At 43.0% G+C, this 22,202-nt stretch overlaps 1 long non-coding RNA gene across 1 annotated transcript in view; it reads right to left on the bottom strand.

Annotated features, from left to right (window-relative positions):
- Nucleotides 1-1,163: 1,163 nt before the first annotated feature.
- Nucleotides 1,164-22,202, bottom strand: part of LOC103790802 (uncharacterized) — a 31,962-nt gene continuing 10,923 nt past the window's right edge. The window contains exons 6-7 of the long non-coding RNA XR_013519295.1: nucleotides 18,766-18,929; nucleotides 1,164-9,087 (exon numbers count right to left, since the gene is read on the bottom strand). This is a non-coding gene — a long non-coding RNA (uncharacterized LOC103790802). The remainder of the gene's footprint in view (nucleotides 9,088-18,765; nucleotides 18,930-22,202) is intronic.

Genomic DNA, 22,202 nt, shown 5'->3' on the forward strand with positions numbered 1-22,202 from the left:
CATATTAATCTCTTCTTGCTGCTGTAACAAATTACCACAAACTTAGAGGCCTAAAACAACACAAATTTATGATCTTACAATTCTTGCATTCAGAAGCCCAAAATGGGTCTCACTTGCCTAAGTCTAGATATCAGCCAGGCTGCATTATTTTTGGAAGCTCTATGGGATGATTTTTTTCCTGGCCTTTTCCAAATTTTAGAGTTTGCTGGCATTCCTTGGTTTTTGGACCCTTTCTTTCTCTTTAAAGCAAGCAACAGCATCAGTCTCACCTGTATGTCCATCATCAAATCTTCTGTAATTCTGACTCTCTTGCATTTTTCTTTCATTTATTAAGGTTTTGTAATAACACTGGAAACAACTGGCTAATCCAGGATGACCACTTCTTCTGAAAATTCATAACTCAGTTACATCTCAATTAAATTGGCCAAGTTCCTTTTGCCACATTAGGTAATGCAATCACATGTTCTAGATATTAGAATATGGACATCTTTTTTTGGAGGGGGATGGCATTACTCTGGCAACCATACATCCTTAAATATTCTGACCTAAAATTAAGATAATTTGAAAGACCTACAAACATACTTTTTGTCAAGATAATTTCATGACTTTGATAAAGAAAATGCAATGTTTAGCAAATAATATGTATGTACACACAATATCTGATGTAATCATGTTTCCACTTAAAATTTTCTGGACTTATGCTGGTACACAGGTGATATGTATTCAGTAGAAATGACACTTCGAGTACTCTTGCAACCATCCTGTTTTTCACTTTCAGTATTCAATACATTGCATGAGATATTTGACATTTGATTATAAAATAGGTTATATAACTTTGTCTAACTGTAGGCTAATGGAAGCGTTTTGAACACATTTAAAATAGGTTAGGCTAAACTACAATGTGTGGTTTATACACACAATGAATGTATTGATTTATAATATTTTCAACTTATAATGAGTTTACTGAAAAATGACCATATTGTAATGCAAGGGACATATCTATTTTAAATGTAAATGATTCATCAGGAAAAGCTTAAAAATAAAGTAACCAAATGGTTCTGTTGACTTATAGTAAATAAATATGAAGATAAGTAAAGAAAATAAAAATGTATTAATATTAATTTTTACATTTCTAATTTAAAGTAAAGGTTAACTAGATACATTCACATATACAAACATATACATATAAGTAAAAAAAATTCTCATGAATGGGAAAGCTAGAAACATGTGGTGTTATATCAGTAACTTAAATGCCATAAACTTTCTCCAGGAGTAGTGCAATTTTTACAAAATGATGAACAATCCTCGGGAAAAAATAACAGTACAACCATACCTCAATAGTCAAGTTGCCTTCATTTCTGGAAAGTTTATTATACACTAAAACCATACAAAACTTGATATTTCATGTATAAAATAAAATAATATTTTAGTCTCAGATCATTAAAACCAGTTTTTTATCTAAACAAATGCATGGTCAGAATGCCAAAACTTATGTGCGATATATAGTAATACTTCACTGTGCAATATGTTGTGAGATAATGTGAATCTATGGTGCCTATGCTTTCAGTACCAGTAGCATACGTCCCATAACAAACACACACAGGCTTCTCAAATGTTTTAAAACAACCTGATGGCAATACCTCCCACCTTTGGGAGTCAGCAATCTTTCCAACTTTCTCATTTATAGAGGAAGCAACTGCAATTATCATTAGTCAACTGATAACTGACATTTGGAGATTTAATATAGGGGCCATATTTGGTGTTGGAGATACATTACAGTACCAAATTTACCAAAAATTTCCTTATCAAAAAGATTTGGGGTGTGTGTGTGTGTGTGTGTGTGTGTGTGTGTGTGTGTGACAACAAACAATTTAGAACATAGAAAAGCAAAATTGAAAGAGCTAGAGAAGCAAGGTCAAAAAAACTCAAAACCTAGCGGAAGATAAGAAGTAACTAAGATCAGAGCTGAACTGAAGGAGATAGAGACACGAAAGACACTTTAAAAAATAAATAAATCCAAGAGCTGGTTTTTTGAAGAGATCAACAAAATAAACAGACCACTAGCCAGATTGATAAAAAAGAAAAGAGAGAACAACCAAATAGATGCAATAAAAAATGATAAAGGGGAAATCACCACAGATTCCACAGAAATTCAAACCATCATCAGAGAATATTACAAACAACTCTATGCGCATAAACTAGTAAACCTGGAAGACATGGATAAATTCCTGGACTCCTGTGTCCTCCCAAGCCTAAACCAGGAGGAAGCTGAAACTATGAATAGACCAATAATAAGGTCTGAAGTTGAGGCAGCAATTAAGAGCCTACCACACAAAAAAAGCCCAGGTCCAGACGGGTTCACAGCCGAATTCTACCAGACACACAAGGAGGAGCTGGTACCATTCCTTCTAAAACTATTTCAAACAATCCAAAAAGAGGGAATCCTTCCCAAATCATTTTATGAGACCAACATCATACTGATACCAAAACCCAGCAGAGACCCAACGAGAAAAGAAAACCTCAGGCCAATATCCATGATGAACATAGATGCAAAAATCTTCAATAAAATATTGGCAAGCCGATTGCAACAGCAAATCAAGAAACTTATTCATCATGATCAAGTAGGATTCATCCCGGGGATGCAAGGCTGGTTTAGCATACGCAAGTCTATCAACGTAATTCACCACATAAACAGAACCAAAAACAAAAACCACATGATTATCTCAATTGACGCAGAGAAGGCATTTGACAAAATTCAACAGCCCTTTATGCTAAAAACCCTCAATAAACTCGGTATCAAAGGAACATATCTCAAAATAATAAAAGCTATTTACGCAAACCAACAGCCAATATCATACTAAATGGGCAAAAACTGGAAGCATTCCCTTTGAAATCCGGCACTAGACAAGGATGCCCTCTCTCACCACTCCCATTCAATATAGTACTGGAAGTTCTAGCCACAGCAATCAGGGAAGAAAAAGAAATAAAGGGTATTCAAAAAGGAAAGGAGAAAGCCAAATTCTCTCTATTTGCAGACGACATGATAGTATATCTAGAAGACCCCATCGTCTCAGCCCAAAAACTCCTGAAACTGATAAGCAACTTCAGCAAAGTCTCAGGATACAAAATCAATGTGCAAAAATCACAAGCATTCCTATACACCAATAACAGACTTAAAGATAGCCAAATCAAGAACGAACTGCCATTCATAATTGCTACAAAGTGAACAAAATACCTAGGAATACAACTTACAAGGAACATAAGGGACCTCTTCAAGGAGAACTACAAACCACTGCGCAACGAAATAAGAGAGGACACAAACACATGGAGAAACATTCCATGTTCATGGTTAGGAGGAATTAATATTGTGAAAATGGCTATACTGCCCAAAGTAATTTACAGAATCAACGATATCCCCATCAAGCTACCATTGACTTTCTTCACAGAACTGGAAAAAAACACCATGAACTTCATATGGAACCAAAAGAGAGCCCACATAGCCAAGTCAATTCTAAGCAAAAAGAACACAGCGGGAGGCATCACACTACCGAATTTCAAACTATACTACAAGGCTACAGTAATCAAAACAGCATGGTACTGGTAACAAATCAGAGATATAGACCAATGGAACAGAACAGAGGCATCGGAGGCAACATAACATATCTACAACCATACAATTTTTGATAAACCTGACAGAAACAAGCAATGGGGAAAGGATTCCCTGTTTAATAAATGGTGTTGGGAAAACTGGCTAGCCATGTGCAGAAAGCAGAAACTGGACCCCTTCCTGACACCTTACACTAAAATTAACTCCAGATGGATTAAAGACTTAAATGTAAGACCTGGCACCATAAAAACCCTAGAAGAAAATCTAGGCAAAACCATTCAGGACATAGGAGTAGGCAAGGACTTCATGACCAAAACACCAGAAGCATTGGCAACAAAAACCAAAATAGGCAAATGGGACCTAATCAAACTCCACAGCTTCTGCACGGCAAAAGAAACAGTCACTAGAGTGAATCAGCAACCAACAGAATGGGAAAAAATTTTTGCAGTTTACCCAGCTGACAAAGGACTGATATCCAGAATTTACAAAGAACTCAAACAGATTTACAAGAAAAAAACAAACAAGCCCATTCAAAAATGGGCAAAGGATGTGAACAGATACTTTATAGAAGAAGACATACATGAGGCCAACAAACATGAAAAAATGCTCATCATTACTGGTCATCAGATGCAAATCAAAACTACATTGAGATACAATCTGACGCCAGTTAGAATGGCGATCGTTAAAAAATCTGGAGACAACAGATGCTGGAGAGGATGTGGAGAAATAGAAACACTTTTACACTGCTGGTGGAAGTGTAAATTAGTTCAACCATTGTGGAAGACAGTGTGGCGATTCCTCAAGGACCTAGAAATAGAAATTCCATTTGACCCAGCAATCCCATTACTGGGTATATATCCAAAGGACTACAAATCATTCTACTATAAGGACACATACACACGAATGTTCATTGCAGCACTGTTTACATTAGCAAAGACCTGGAACCAACCCAAATGCCCATCGATGATAGACTGGACTGGGAAAATGTGGCACACATACACCATGGAATATTACGCAGCAGTCAAAAACGATGAGTTTGTAGGGGCATGGATGAATCTGGAGAACATCATTCTCAGCAAACTGACACAAGAACAGAAAATGAAATACCGTGTATTCTTACTCATACGTGGGTGATGAACAATGAGAACACATGGACACAGGGAGGGGAGCACTACACACTGGGGTCTGTTGGGGGAAATAGGGGAGAGGCAGTGGGGGGGGAGCTGGGGAGGGATGACATGGGGAGAAATGCCAGATGTGGGTGAAGGGGAGGAAGACAGCAAATCACACTGCCACGTGTGTACCTATGCAACTATCTTGCCTGTTCTACACATGTACCCCCAAACCTAAAATCAATAATAATAAAAACAACTAGCAAAGATAACAGAATCAACCTAAGTGTCCACCAATAAGTGAATAAAAAGTTGTGTATATACACAATGGAATACTATTCAACCACAAAAAATAAGATCTTGTCATTTAGAGCAATGTGGGTGGAACTGAAGATGTTATCTTAAGCAAAATAAGCTAGGCACAAAAATACAAGTATTAGCCAGGCGCAGTGGCTCGTGCCTGTAATCCCAGCACTTTTGGAGGCCAAGGTGTTGGGATCACGTGGTCAACAGATTGAGACCATCTTGGCCAACATGGTGAAGCCCCATCTCTACTTAAAATACAAAAATTAGCTGGGCATTTGGCATGCACCTGTAGTCCCAGCTACTCAGGAGGCTAAGGCAGAAGAATTGCTTGAACCCAGGAGGGAGAGGCTGCAGTGAGCCAAGACTGAGCAAGACTCTGTCTCAAGAAAAAGAGAAAAAATACAAGTATCACAGGTTCTCAGAAGTCAGAGCTAAAACATTTCATCATGTGGGGGGAGGTAGAGAGTGGAAAGAGATAACAGATATTGGGACAGGTACATGAGAGAAAGGGGGAAGATGAGAAGTGGGTTAAGGTGTACAAACATAGTTAAATAGAAGGAATAAATTTAATGCTTGATAGAAGAATAGGGTGACTACAGTTAACAAAAATGTATTGTCCTCAGGTTATGGACATCCTGAATATCCTTGAATGACTTATACATTACATATATGTAATAAAATTTCACATGTACCCCATAAATTTGTAAAATTTTTAAAAATTCTGTTAAAGATAAATATGTATGATCACAAAGTAGGTAACTTAAAACAATAAAAATTTATTCTCTCAAAATTCTAGAGCCTAAAAATCCCCAAATCAAAGTTCTAGCAGGGTTGTTTCCTCTGGAAGTTCTGAGGGAGAATCTGTTCCCTACCTCTTTCTATATATATCCAGTGGTTGCCACTAATCCTTGGTGTTTCTTGGCTTAGAGGCACATCACTCCTATCCCTCCCAATGTCTTCACGTGGTATTCTCTCTATACCTCGATGAATCTGTGGGTCCTCTTCTCTTCATAAGAGCCCATCCTAATCTAGTATAACAATCTTAACCTAACTAGTTATATCTATAAGGACCCTCTTTCCAAATAAAGTCACATTCTGATATTCTTAGGTGTGGTGGACATAGGAATTTTTTTGGGGGTGGGTGGGGGACACTATTCAATCCATCACAGAGTCCAAGTCCTGAACTGTAAGGTTAAGATGATTCACATTTTTTATTCCCCAAACACCTAGACTATATAGAATGAACACCAAATAAAAGACACAGCCAGGGTGTCTGGCCCATGCCTCTCATCCCAGCCACGCTGGAAGCCGAGGTGGGAGAATTGTTTGAGCACAAGATTTTGAGACCAGCCTGGGTAATATAGTGAGACCTATCTCATAATGAGTTTTTAATTAGCCAGGTGCAGTGGCTCATGCATGTAGTCCCAGCTACTCAAGAGGCTGAGGTGAGAGGATTGCTTGAGCCCAGCAGTTCAAGGATATAGTGAGCTATGACTACACCACCGTGCTCCAGCCTGGGCAATAGAATGAGAACCCATCTCTAACAAAAAAACATAAAACAAATTCCAAACTTGAATACACTAAAAATATTAAATCTAAAAGTCTGTCCTGCAACTTTGAATACCTTGATTTTTTACCCTATTTCAAACATATACATCTTACATTGGTCCCTGGAAGCCCATTCCCAAAAGGCCACGTTCTCCACTGTCACAACATTAACAACCATAAGCTGCAATGATCTCTCATAACAAACTTTATTCTCAATAGCTCTTTCAAGTTGCAAAGCACTTTAACAACACAATGGTAACCCAGTAAGAGCACGCAGGGCGATTTTGAAATCCCTTCTACTTTGACATAATGTATATAAACAGGGCGATTTTGAAATTCCTTCTACTTTGACATTATGTATATACAATGTGAAATCCCTTCTACTTTTACATTATGTATATACAACGTATATACAATGTGAAATACTGCTTTTTTCAGCGGCAGATGTGGATGTTTTAAGAAACAAAGGAAGTTGTCCATAAAGTCCATCTCAGAACATAATCTGGGCCTACTTCCCAATTTCCAAGGCCATATGATCCGTTACGATCAGACATACTAAGGACCACTTGATCCAATCATTAAATTTCCCCTAGGCAAACACAATTGCTGCTCCACTGTTCTGTTTTCATTCATCCTCTTTCGTAGCTCTTTTCGTATCCATAAAACCTCAGTAGGTCTCTTTTATACTAAGAGTGTTTTTGTTTGCATGAATCTAGTTTGTATGTTGGAATGTTCCAAGCAATAAATATCAAATATGAACAGGGAAGGTCTTATATGGTAGGAGGAAAGATAAGTGCATTTGACCATCAGGCAACCTAAGGGTCTAATACAGCCTACCTATATCACTAAGTGAAACACATTCGGTCTTGATTTCTTTCAAAACCTAAGTTGACATTCTTAGAATATACATCCTGAAGTGTTTAAAGGTAAGGGGTAAAAAGGTGGGGGGAGGTGATCCAGGGAGATCAGAAGAACAGGAAATGCAGAAATGTGCTTGTTGCACACTTATATGTGCTCCAGTGTGCTTATCTAGGTAAAGAGAGGGGTTCCCATTCTGCTTTACTTGTACTTTTATTTAACTACCACTTATATGCTTATTATTTAAACTATATTCTATTCCACTTCACTTTCATTTCCTTCCACATTTTCCACCTTTAAAAGCTTCCTTTTAAAATCTAGATACTATTATCAGAAAGCTTTTACATCCTTTTTTATGCACAGAATGCAGAGTCCAAGTCTCTTCATAGGCAACTTGCTTGCCTGGGAATTACCTTGCCTGTGTATTTGCTCCTAGTGCTGCTCCTGTACTTCATAGAAGTAGACTGGCTTTTCATATGACTTTAGCCTTTGCTGGCCTCCCCGTGGCTGTGTCTGTCTTAGGTTGCTCTCATCTTTCAGAGAGTCTTACCCGTCACTGGCTAACCAGCCATCCACCTGGGGGACACACAGGCAACTTACTTGCCTGCCTTTCAAGTAAGCTGCTGGTGCATCTGCTCTCAGTATGAATTTAGCCTTTGCTGGCCTCCCCACGGCTGTGTCTGTCTTAGGTTGCTCTCATCTTTCAGAGAGTCTTACCCGTCATTGGCTAACCAGCCATCCACCTGGGGGGCACACAGGAAACTTACTTGCCTGCCTGTCAAGTACACTGCTGGTGCTTCTGCTCCCAGTATGAATTTAGCCTTTGCTTGCCTCACTGCAACTTACTTTCCTGTCAATTACGCTGCTGGTGTATCTGCTTCTAGTGCTGCTCGATTCCTTCATGGGAGCAGACTGGCTTTTTGTATGAATTTAGCCTTTGTTCGCCTCCCTACGGCTGTGCCTGTCTTAGGTTGCTCTTGTGTTGCACAGAGTCTTACCCATAATTGACTAACCAGGCATCCACCTTGGGGGCACATTTTTGGCTTTTCTCTTGGAGAGAAGCATGAGTAAGCCAGTTAGAAGTTAAACCTAGAGTCCTTTCCTGCACCTTTTGCTTTTGCCTAGGCAGGATTTATATATTACACCCTAGAACATTATTTTACAAGTTATCTGCATTATACCTAGAAAACAGTCTAGAAAAAGTGGGAGGCAGGTTTTCTGCTAAGCTTCAAATCACACATATCTGAGGCAAGAGTGACATAGGCTTGTTTGGAGTCAGAAAAATTTGTGGCATGTAGAACTATCAAAGAAAAATATTTTATATTCAACTGACAGGTTGAGTATCCTTATCCAAAATGCTTGGGCCAAGAAGTGTTTTGGATTTCTGATTATTTCAGATTTGGGAATATTTACATATACATGAGATATCCTGGGAATGGAACCCCAAACTAAATGTAAAATTCAGTTACGCTTCATATATACCTTATACATATAGCCTGAAGTTAATTCTACAAACTATTTTAAGTGATTTTGCACATGAAACAAAGTTTGTGTTAAGTACTCACAAGTAGAATTTCTTACACGTGGTGTCATGTTGGTGCTCAAAAAGTTTCAGATTTCAGAGCACTATGGATTTCATATTTTCAGATTAGGAATCTGTAATAAGAAAAACAACAATTTTATCTTTTTCTTTATATATGTCATAATATTTCTTATATTTCAGTTACATTACCTTTATATTTATTGAGGTTGCTTATCATCACAGGGTTTAAAAGATCCAATAGTTTATAAAATTGTATTACAAAGAAACAGTAGTGCTCTCCTCCCACATTTCACAAGTCTTATAGCAAAGCACTGTCAACAATTGTAGCCTTCTCCTAAATAAACTCTGAGAAAAGAAAAAAAAAACCCACTTATCTGAAGAATGTAAAGTACTTTTAATTACCAGGCCCAGAGAGACATTAAAATGAGACAGCAATCATGTCCTATTCCATTCTTTGAGCTTTGTAGTCCTTTCCTGAAACTGCCTGTACAGCTCATTTCAGATGTATAACAGATATGAAACAACATTTTAAGGCTAAACTTTGTATACGTTACTTTTCAGTCATTTAACGTCACACACACACACCCCTACTGAATGAATAATTGGAATACATGAATGAATAAATATAATTGAATAATTTGAAACATATTTGAATAGGCAGAAAATAAAATCTAGTGTGCAATAATTTGGTCCTACAGAGAAAGTTGTAAAAATTTACGTAATGAAAACTTGCATGAATCTGGAAGGATATGTGTTATTTGATGCCAGTTTCTGACTCTGCAAAAGTGGTCAGATTAGAAAGTAATGTTTCAATCACAGAACTCAAATGATCAGATCCATAAGCCAGTAGGTAGAACTCTAGAGCAGAAATCTCAAGGCTAAGAATCACCTTAAGAATTGGAAGGGCTCTAAAACGTCTCCTTGATTTATCAAATATCAGAAAAATTATGGTGTAAAATTGTTTCTTTCCTCATAAGTTAAATTGTTGCTAATTACTGGCTTTTGTTAATAACAAAGAAAAGCATGCCTCTTGATGGCAACCATACAAAAAAAGGTAACAATAATGAACTTCAGTGCGAAATTAACCATAAGGAAAGTGAAGGTTGAGAGGGCTGAAAAATTACTGATGAAGTTTTGATTCAGACCCAGTGAAAATTAGGAAAGAAGTCTCAAAGAATGAAGTGGGGTACCACCTGATGGGAAACCCATAGCATGTTGAAAGAGGAGGCTAATAGGAGAGGACAAGTAGTGTCGAAGTAACAGTCATAAATTATTCAATGCATCAGTGGAAGAAAACTGAGAATGAGTATGGGCCTAGCAAGTGGGTACAGATGAAAGAAGAGAAAATAAAAATCAAATTAAAGGAAAGATTGAGAAAACCAAAACCAAATATAAATATATGCAATGAATTGTCTTTTATGGGACACAAGTATTTTACAGTGCCTAATACATAAGAATTGCTCAACAGTTTTTGATATATAAATAAAAGGATTATAATATAAAGTTTAGAAATATTCTAGGGAAGCAGAGTGAAACAATTAAGTGAAAGAAATTAGGAAATAAGATGAGAAAACTTCAGGTCAAATCAAAGAGGATGATAACTCCTATTATTCAAAGAACAGAAGTTTAAGAAAGAGAAAATGGAAAATGAGAGGATATACATGAGATAATTAACTCAAGAAAATGTGCCAAGGTGTAAGTTTCCAGTTTGAAACAGTTCACTTAGTACCTAGGTCAATGGTTGAAATTAGATCCACATCAAAAAATATTGTGAGGACATTTCAGAATACCAGAGACAGAGATCTTTTGAAGGATGCAAAACTAAAAAAAATCAAATTACAAGGATTGGTAAACATAGTCATGTGCCCAGACTTTTCACAGCAGTACTGGAAGTTAGATGTCATACCTTCAAACTTTGGGGAGAAAATGGTAATAAGTCTAAAATTCAGTGCCATGTCAAGCTGTTAATTAAATGTGTCTAAAATTGAGATATTTTCAGATAGCCTTGGTATAATAAAAATTACTTCTTGGCTGTGTGAGGTCGCTCAGCCCTCTAATCCTAGCACATTGGGAGGCTGAGATGGGCAGATCATGAGGCTAGGAGACCGAGTCCATCCTGGTTAGCACAGTGAAACCCCGTGAGTCCAAACTTACTGTGTTTGGAGAAAGAGAAAACACTGCAATCTTAATAAAGGTTTAAAAAGATCTAACTCTATGCTCCCTACCAGAAGCTCACAGCTGTAAGGAAACATATAGGCTAAATATGAAAGTATAGAATAAGATTTTCCATTAAAAATGTAACCAAAGAAGAGCATAGGTGTCCATACACATATCAAACAAAATTACAGAACAGAGGTCTTGGAGGCAGCATCACACATCTACAACCATCTGATTTTTAACAATCTGACAAAAACAAGCAATGGGGAAAGGATTTCCTGCTTAATAAATGGTGTTGGGAAAACTGGCTAGCAGTTTGCAGAAAACAGAAACCAGACCCCTTCCTGACACCTTACACTAAAATCAACTCCAGATGGATTAAGGACTTAAACATAATACCTAACACTATAAAAACCCTAGAAGAAAACCTAGGCAAAACCACTTAGGACATAGGCATAGACAAAGATTTCATGACCAAAACATCAAAAGCATTGGCAACAAAAGCCAAAATAGACAAACAGGACCTACTTAAACTCCAAAGTTTCTGTACAGCAAAAGAAACAATGATTAGAGTGAACCCACAACCAACAGAATACAAAATTTTTTTTGCAATCTACCCATCTGACAAAGAGTTAATATCCAGAATCTATAAAGAACTAAAACAGATTTACAAGAAAAAAAAAACAAACCCATCCAAAAATAGAAGGATATGAACAGACATTTTTCAAAAGAAGACATATAAGAGGCCAACAAACATTAAAAAAATGCTCATCATCACTGATAGAGAAATGCAAATCAAAACCATACTGAGATACCACCTCATGCCAGTTAGCATGGTGATCATAAAAAATATGGAGACAACAGATGCTGGAGAGGATATGGACAAATAGGAACACTTTTACACTGTTGGTGAGAGTGTAAACTAGTTCAGCCCTTGTGGAAGACAGTGTGGTGATTCCTGAAGGACCTAGAAATAGAAATTCCATTTGACCCAGCAATCCCATTACTGGGTGTATACCCAAAGGATTATAAATCATTCTATTATAAAGAAACATGCACACGTATGTTAATAGTGGCACTGTTTACAATAGCAAAGACTTGGAACCAACCCAAATGCCCATCTACGATAGACTGGACAAGGAAAATGTGGCACATGTACACCATGGAATACTATGCAGCCATAAAAAATGATGAGTTCGTTTCCTATGTAGGAACATGGATGAATTTGGAAACCATCCTTCTCAGCAAACTGACAGAACAGAAAATCACACACCACATATTCTCACTCATAGGCAGGTGTTAAACAATGAGAACACGTGGACACAGGGAGAGGAGTGTCACACTGGGGTCTGTTAAAGGGGGCCAAGGAAGGACAGCAGGGTGTTAGAGAGGTTGGGGAGGGATAACATGGGGAGAAATGCCAGATGTGGGTGATGGGGGGATGGAGGCAGCAAACCACGTTGCCATGTGTGTACCTACACAACAATCCTGCATGATCTGCACATGTACCCCAGAACGTAAAGTACAATTAAAAACAACAACAAGAAACAAAAAAATAGACTTTAAGTCAAAAATTGTCACAAGAGAGGTCATTATATAATTACAAAGGTTTCAATTCATCAAGTGGATACAACTATCATAATGTATATGCAGCCAACATTGAAGCACCTAAGTACATGAGGCAAATATTACCAAATTTGAAGGGAGATAGATGGCGATACAGTAATAGTAGAGGATTTCCATATCTCACTTTCAACAATATATAGGTCATCCAGACAGAAAACCGTAAGGACCCAGAAAACTTAAACAACGCTATAGACCAAATGAACCTATCAAATATAAACCTAACATTTCAATGAACTGTAACAGAATATATACCCTTTTCAAATGGACATAAAACAATTTCTAGGATAGATCCTATGTTAGACTACAAAATAAGCCTTAACAAATTTAAGAAGACTGAAATAATGTTAAACATCCTTTCAACTCACAATGGTATTACATTAGAAATCAGTAACAGGAGAAAAATCAGAAATTTACAAATAGGTAGAAATTAAACAACATACTCCTGAATACTGAGTCAGAGAAGGAATCAAAAAAGAAAATGAAAAAGTATCCTGACGCAAGTGAAAATGGAAAAACGACATATGAACCTTATGAGATGCAGTAAAAGCAGTTCTAAAAGGGAAGTTTATAGTGACAAGTGTCTACATTTAAAAAAAGAAATATTTCAAATGAACAATCTAATATTATACCTCAAATAACTAGAAAAGAGCAACTAAATACAAAGTCAGCAGAAGTAAGAAAATAAAGAATGGAGCAGAAAAAAATGAAATAGTCTACAATGACAACAGAAAGATCAACAAAACTAAGATTTGATTTTGGAAAGGTAACACTGACAAATCTTTAGTTATATGATGGGAAAAAAAGGAGAGATGACTCTCAGATAAGTATAATTACAAATGTAAGAGAAGACATTATAACTGGTAACAAAGAAAAACAAAGGATCATAAGAGACTATGAACAATTATGCACAAATTGGATAACCTAAAAGAAATGGATAAATTCCCAGAAACATACATCCAACAATATCAAACCATGAAAAAAATGAAGCTGGTATTGCCCCTGCCATGGATCTGCTCTGAGTGTGGCCTTTGCATTCAGCCTGGCCCTTCCCTAAGCCTGCTCTGTCTTGTACCTGGCCCTGCAGTGCTCTGCCCTGGACCAACCTTACCATTACCTGGGCTGTACGGGCCCCAAACTGACCTTGTCTTGGCCATGTCCTATCCTCCCCCTGTGCTGGCTCTGCCCTGGCCCCACCCTGACCCTGATTGGCCATGTCCTATCCTTCCCCTGTCCTGGACCTACACGGGCCCTACCTTGGCTCTGGCTTGGCCTCTCATTCTGACATGGCCCCAGGTCTGCGAGTGGTCCTGGTCCTGTTCTGCCCTGACGTGCACTTGGACACGTCCTGGGTCTGATTTGTCCCAGTCCTGCCTTAGCATGTCTGTGCCCTGCCCCACCAAGGCTCTTCCTGTTCTGTCCTATCCTGGCATTCCCATGGCCCCATCATGTCATTGCCCTGTATCACCAGGCACTGGTTGTGCCCTGGCCCAGATTAGCCCTAACCCCTCTTTTGACCTGCACTGACTATGCCTTGACTTTTGCCCTGTTCTCTTATGACCTGACTCTGGCTCTAAAATGCCCTGCCCTGCCATATCCCTGCCCTTGTCATACAGGGCCCCTGGCCCTGGCCCTGGTCCTGTCATAATCCTGACCCTAGCTGCCTGTATCCTGACATTGCTCTTGCCTATATCCTGTGCCTTGCCCTAACCCTAGTCTGACCATGGCTCTGATCCTGTCCTGGGTATTTGCCTGCAATCTACCTTGGTACATTGTTCTGGCCCTAGTCCCAACCCTGGCTCTGTCACCATCTTGTCCCTACCCTTGTTTCTGGTCCTGCCATGACCCTGACCCTGCTTTTGCTTGGGCTTTACCTTGGCACTGACATTGCCCTTTCCAGGTGCCTGCCCTGCCACTTCTCTGGCCCTGATCTGGATCTTTGCATTGAACCTATTCTCCTTTGCCTTGTCCTATCCTGGACTGGCCCTGCTCTGTCTTGGCACTGAACTGATTCTGTCACGTTCTGGTCCTCCCATTACCCTGCCCAACACTGTCCTGGTTGTGTCCTGGCCCTGACCCCTCCCTGGTCCTGCCCTGACCCTGTCTCAGATCTAACCCTGACTAAGCCCTAGACCTTCCCTGCTCCTGCCCTGGACCTGTGCTGGCCATCATTTGATTCTGACCCTGCTGCTCCACCTTACTCTGGTCATGGCACCAGGCCTGCCAGTAGTCACTGTCCTGGTCATGTTCTGGCCCTGACCTGGATGTGGACATATCCTGAGCCTGATTTATTCTGGCCGTGCCTTGATCTGTCTCTGCCCTGGTCCATCAAGACGTTTCCCAGCCCTGCCATGGCCTATGTGTGCCATTGCCTAGTCTTACCCTCCACTGGTTGTGCCTTTACCCTGCCCAGCCCTAGCCACTACCTGAATGTGCTCTGACCCTGCCTTAGCTTTTGCCCTGCCTTCTCTATGATCTGCCTTGGCCCTGCCCTTATTTAGCCAGGGTGCTCCCTGGGCCCTACCATATCTCTGGCCATAGACCATCCTTGATCCAGGTCCTGACTCTGCCCTTCCCTGCCCATACCCCTAACCTTGTCCTGGACCTTCCCCTGCTCTTTAGTGCCCTTAGATGCCCTGTCCTTGGTCTTACTCTGCATTGACCCTGTACTGGAGGTCTCTGCCTTGCCATTTCCTTAACCATGCCTTCTCCCTGGATCTTCCCCAGGCTGATGCTGGAACTACCCTGTCCATGACACAATCCTACCCTGTCATCCAATGTCCTGGCACCAACATACCGTGGCCCACTGCTTTTCCTGGCCCTGTTCCTAGTCCTGCACCTGCTATGACCCTGCCCTGCTTTTGGCCATACTCTGTTCTACCCTATCTCTCCCGTCACTAACCTGGTCTTGGTCTACCCTGTACCTGCCTTTGCATTGTCTTGGTTCTGGAATGCCCTAGCCCTGCACTTGCTCTGGACTCTCCCTAGTCCTGCCTTCTCTGTGGCCCTACCCTTCCTCTGGCACTGTTCCTGGCCCAGTCTTGGCCCTGGCCTGGCCCCTGGCCTGGCCCCTGGCCCTTTGTTGATCCTGGCATGACCCTGTCCCTGATCTCTCTCTTGTCCTGGTCTTGCCCATTTGCCCTGTCCTACCTTGGACCGCACACTGCCCCTGAACCAGGCCTGACCCCTGCTCCTGACCCTAGCACTGTCATGGTGCTGGCCCTGTCATAACCCTCCCTCAGCCTTGTCCTAGACCTGGTCATGGTCTTGCCCTATCATGCACCCTGACCACGTCCTGGTTCTTATTTGCCAAGCCCTACTCTGATGTGCTGTTCTGGCCCGAGCCTCCACCCTGGTCCTGTTGCTTTCCAGCCCGAGTCCTGTTGCCAGTCCTGCCATGATCCTGGTGCTGCTCTTTCTTTGCCTTGAACTTGTCCATTCATTGAACCAGCCCTGCCTTTGTCCTGTGCTATCCTGGCCTGGCTCTGCCTTGTCACAATGCTGACACGGCCCTGACATGGGCTGACCCTTCCACTGCCCTGCCTGACCCTACCCTAGTTATTCCCTGGCCCTAACCTCATCCTGGTCCTAGTCTTGCCCCTTTGACCTGGCCCTGCTCTACCTTGGCCCTCACCCTAGCACAGACCTGGCCCCAGTCCTGACCTTGACCACTGGCCCCTGCTCCTAACCCTGGTCCTGTCATGGTCCTGCCCCAGCCTTGTCCTAGACCTAGCCATGGCACTAACCCTGCCCTGGCACTAACCTGCTTAAGGCTTTACCATGGCACTGGCCTGGCCCTGGCCCTGATTTGCCTGGGCCCTAACCCAGCACACGCTTTTCTGGCCCTTGCCCTGACTCTGGCCCTAACCCTGTTGCTGGTCCTGCCATGGCCCTGGCTCTGGCCCTGAGGATCTTTCTTTGCCTTGTTGCTGACATTGCCATTTTTCCTGGTCTGGTCCCAGCCTTGGCCCTGCCCCAGCACTTCTCTGGTTCTGGTCTGGACCCTGGCCCTGCAATGAATTTGCCCTGCCTTTACCCTGTGCAACCCCAGTCTTGTCCTGCCCTGTCCAAGTGGTAACTTGGCCCTGCCATGGCCTGGTCCTCCCGCTGCCCTACCTATCCCTGCCCTGCTCCCAACCCCTTCCTCTTCCTGTCTTGGATCTGACCCTGATTCAGCTCTGGACCTTCCCTGATCCTTCCTCAGCCCTTGCACTCAGAGCTGTCATTCAGCCCTGGTACTACCTGATCCTGCCTTGGGACTTGCCCTGCCCTATGGCCTCATTCTAGTACTTCCCTGTCTTGCCCTGAACTGGCCCTGGCCCTATGATATTCCTGGACCTGGTCCAACCCTTAACCTGGTCCTGATCTGCCATAGCCCTGCCCCTGCAAACTCTGGTCTTGCCCTCAACCTGCAATGTTCCTGCTCTTCCCTGGCTCTGTCTTGGCCCTGGTCCTGCCTTCTTATCAGACTTGCCCTGGCCCTGCCCTGGGATGACAATGCCAGGCCTACTCTGTCCATGATATAATCCTGTCCCTGCACTGCCCTCCTCTGCCCTGGCCCTGCCATGTCCTGAGCCCAGTGTTTTCCCTGGCCCTACTGCTAGTCCTCCCATGCAATGGACCTCCCCTGCTTTTGGCCAGGCCCTGTGCTATCTTAGTCCTGCTCTGCTCTGGTCCTACCCTTACCATACTCTGCCCTGGACCTGCCTTTGTCTTTTCACGGTTCTGCTCTGGCTCTCTCCTTGCTCTTGACCTTCCCTGGACCTGGACTTGGACTGGTCCTGTCCTTGATGCAGCCATGCCTTGTCCCTGGACCTTCCCTAGCTATAGCATGGCACTGACCCTGCTCTGTTCAAGCCATGGACCTCACCATGCCCTGGTGAAGCTGTGTCTTTGCCGTTCACTGGCCCTGCCTTAACCCTGTGCTATCCTAGTCCTGCCCTAGCTTTGACCTTACCCTGGCCCCTACTCAGGCCCTTGCTTGGCCTTGCCCCTCTGTTATGACCCAGCCCTGGCACTATCCTAGATCCTAGTCCTGGCCCTGCCCTGCTTGAGGCCTTACCCTGGTTCTTCCCTGGTCCTGATCCTGTCTGACCCTGAAATGCCTGGCCTTACCCTGGTCTTGCACTGCTCTGTCCCTGACTCTGGCTCTGTCACTGCACTAGCCACAGCCCAGTTGCTGGTGATGCTATGGCTCTGGCCCTGTCCTTGTCTTGGCTCCTCCATGGCCCTGCCTTCTCTGTGGCCCTTCAGTGGTCTTGCCCTTGCCATAAATCTGCTCTGAGTGTGGCCTTTGCATTCAGCCTGGCCCTACCCTAAACCTGCTCTGTCTTGTACCTGGCCCTGCTGTGCTCTGCCCTGGACCAACCTTACCATTACCTGGGCTGTACAGGCCCCAAACTGACCCTGTCTTGGCCATGTCCTATCCTCCTCCTGTGCTGGCTCTGATCTGGTCCCACCCTGTCCCTGGATCCTGGCCATGCCAGGAACCTGCACTATCCTTGCCCTTGTCCTGTCCCTACCCTGGCCATTTCCTGTCCTTGCCTTCATCTTGGCACCACCCTGGCCTGGCCCTTGCCTTGGCCCTCCCCTAGGTTTGACCCTACCCTGGCCATCACTCTAGACTTGGCTGGGCCCTGTCTTGGACCTGACCACAGCACGGACCCAGCACTTTGGGAGGTGGAGGCAGGCGGATCACCTGAGGTCGGTAATTCAAGACAAGCCTGACCAACAGGATGAAACTCTTATCTTTACTGAAAACATAAAACGTAGCTGGGCGTGGTAGCAGGCACCTGTAATCTCAGCTACTCAGGAGGCTAGCACAAGAGAATTGCTTGAACCCAGGAAGCGGAGGTTGCAGTAAGCCGAGATTGTGCCACTGGACTCCAGCCTGGGAAACAAGAGCAAGACTCCATCTCAAAAACCAAAAAGATTAATGGGCAAAATAGTTCCAGGTTTCTAAATTTGACTGTTCTGAGCAGTAAGCTTTGAATCCTGAAAAATTTACTTACCAGAACATTCTTTAGTGATGTCCAAGAAGTGAGGTGGGTCTGCTCTGCAGAGATGAGTCAGGAGTAGTGAAGAAGCAGGTGGCTTGTCAACTCTGCCACACCAGAAATGATGCTCAGCAGGGCTTAGCAACAGCAGTCTCCTCTCTGAACCCACAAGGTAAAGTCTAGGAGGAAAGAATAGGGGAGTTAGCCATGTTACAGAGGAATTCCTGAGGTTGGGAGGCCCCAATGGAAGGAAAATGCCAGGAAAATAGGAGCTTCTGGCCACAGTGTTCTCACGTGGATTGTAATTAAAAAGTAGCTTTGGGAGCCGTCCCAGAGCAAGCTCATGAGGAGAGTTGGGGTGACAGAGCTGCCTGGCAGTTCTGGAGTTAAGCCCGGCCCTGGAGAAGCTAAGTCCAGGAGGCCACCTGCATCTACATGGCTGGAATCAAGTCCATTACCTATTCTCCTCTTCCCTCCAAACTGTCACTGTAAGATCCTGCTCTGCCACTTACTAGCTGTGTGACCTTAGGCAAGTTATTTAATGTTTCTGAGCCTCAGTAAATGGCAGCTAATATTATTGTTTATTGTTATCAAAAGTGGTTAAATTTTTATAGGGTCACGCATGACCATTATCAGTTAGCACTGGGAAAGGCAAACATTTCTTCTGACACATTAGATGATAAATATTTAGACACTGTAAGCCAACAAGCTTTACATATATATATATATATATATATATATATATGTATATTGTTCATACATACATAGCTACAGGTACTCAGACACTGAAAACAGAAATCAAATAATGCCCTAAAATGTTCCAGTCCATTTACCTTGAAATTAACAAAAAACCTGAAATAGAGATTATAATTAAATAATACTATAATTTCATGATTTTCAACAATTAAATCATCAAAAACTATTCAACTAGAATATTCAACACTGGCCAGGTGTGCTGGCTCACACTTGTAATTCCAGCACTTAGGGAGGCCAAGGCAGGGGGATCACCTGCGGACAGGAGTTTGAGACCAGCCTGGCCAACATGGTGAAACCCTATCTCTACTAAAAATTAGCTGGGTGTGTTGTTGTGTGCCTATAATCCCAGCTACCTGGGAGGCTGAAGCATGAGAACTGCTGGAACCAGGGAGGCAGAGGCTGCAATGAGCCACGATTATGCCACTGCACTCCAGCCAGGGTGACAGAATGAGACTTTCTCTCCCACCCGCCAAAAATCAATAAATAAAAAATAAAAAATTAGTTGGGGAGAGGACTCAAGATGGTGCTGTGAGAACAACCCAGGATTGGAGCTCGCGTTGAGTCTGCAGAGAGGTGAGTCGGAGCTGCATTTACAGACTGATCTTTGTTGCCCACGGAATGGGCAAATTCCCAAGTGAAGAGGAGACACGGGACGCCAGGCAGAACCTCCTCCTGGGGAAGCCGGCAGCTGGGGTGGCGGCTGCCGGTCCTGCCCAGTGCTCCCCACAGGGCGTGCTAGTCCGGGTGCCCTGTTGAACCGGCAACCGGAGATGTGAGAGGGCTGGACTTGAGACTGAGCTAGACTTGGACAGTGGGCCAGCCCAGGGGATTGCAGGGACAGAGCGTTAGGGGTGGCCTAGTGGGACGAACAAAACCGCGATTTCAAACAAGCCCTTTGCAGACGGCCTGAGACGCTCTGTGGGGGAGGGGCGTCCACCATTACCAAGGCAACCCGCCCAAACTGAGATACACGCCCATTGTTGACACAGCAAGCCGTTGCCGAGGCAACCAGTCCCTACTGAGATACACGCCCACTGCTGACACAGCCTGCCGTTGCCGAGGCAACCCGCTACAACAGAGAGACTCCGCAGCAGGGCCTGGCGGAGAACACAGCAGAACAGCAGAGCCAGGGCGAGCCTCACAACAGCAGGGTGGAGCCTCCGCAGGCGAACAGTGGCTAGTCTGCGTCCTAGCTGGGCAGGACCTCAACGGACATCCAAAAACAAAGCCCAAACCCCTCAACACAGAGCATTTGAGAAAAAAAAGGGTTTTTTTAATGAGCTCTGTTGCAGCAGAATCAAACATAGCAGCCTAACAGCCCTGAATGAACAACAGAGCTCGCAGCTCAGCAATTGAGCTCCTATAAAGTACAAACTGTCTCCTCAAGCAGCACCCTGACCCCTCTATATCCAAAAGACTGACACTAGGCAGGCATCATTCTGGGACAAAGATAGCAGAAAAAGAAACTGGTAGAATCCCTCGCTGTGCCACAGCAGCTAGAGGTGCACCCCAGACAAGCAGGGTCTGGAGCGGACCGCAGCAGTCGTACAGCGAAGGGGCTAGACTGGTAGAAGGAAAAACAAGCAACAGAAATACTTCATCATCAACATTCTGGGTGTCCACTCAGAGACCCAATTGAAAAGTCAGCAACTACGCAGATGACAAGCGGACAAATCCACAAAGATGGGAAGAAACCAGCGAAAAAAGGAGGAAAACACCCGAAACCAGAACACCTCACCTCCTAGAAAGGACCAAAACGCCTCACCAGCAAGGGAACAAAGCTGGACGGAGAATGACTGTGATGAAATGACGAAATTAGACTTCAGAAGGTGGATAATGAGAAACTTTTGTGAGCTAAAAGAACATGTATTAAATCAATGCAAAGAAACTAAGGAACTTAAAAAAAGATATGAGGAAATGATAACAAGAAAGGATAACTTAGAGAGGAATATGAATGAATTAAAGGAGCTGAAAAACACAATACGAGAACTTCGCAAAGCATGCACAAGTTTCAATAGCCAAACTGACCAAGCAGAAGAAAGAATATCTGAAGTCGAAGACCAAGTCAATGAAATTAAACGAGAAACCAAGATTAGAGAAAAAAGCGCAAAAAGGAATGAACAAAGTCTCCAAGAAATGTGGGACTATGTGAAAAGACCTAACCTACGTTTGATAGGTGTACCAGAAGGGGACGAAGAGAATGAATCCAAGCTGGAAAATACTCTCCAGGACATCATCCAGGAAAATTTCCCTCACCTAGCAAGACAGGCCAACACTCAATTGCAGGAAATACAGAGAACACCACAAAGATATTCCACAAGAAGAGCAACCCCAATGCACATAATCGTCAGATTCAACAGGGATGAAATAAAGGAGAGAATACTAAGGGCAGCCAGAGAGAAAGGTCGGGTCACCCACAAAGGGAACCCCATCAGACTCACAGCAGATCTCTCGGCAGAAACACTACAAACCAGAAGAGAGTGGGGGCCAATATTCAACATCCTTAAAGAAAAGAACTTTCAACCCAGAATTTCATATCCAGCCAAACTGAGCTTCAGAAGTGAAGGAAAAATAAAATCCTTTGCGAACAAGCAAGTACTCAGAGATTTTGTCACCTCCAGGCCTGCTTTACAAGAGCTCCTAAAAGAGGCACTACACATAGAAAGGATCAACCAGTACCAGCCATTCCAAAATCA

The sequence above is a fragment of the Callithrix jacchus genome, chromosome 6 (assembly GCF_049354715.1).
Source record: "Callithrix jacchus isolate 240 chromosome 6, calJac240_pri, whole genome shotgun sequence".
Classification (NCBI taxonomy): Eukaryota; Metazoa; Chordata; class Mammalia; order Primates; family Cebidae; genus Callithrix; species Callithrix jacchus.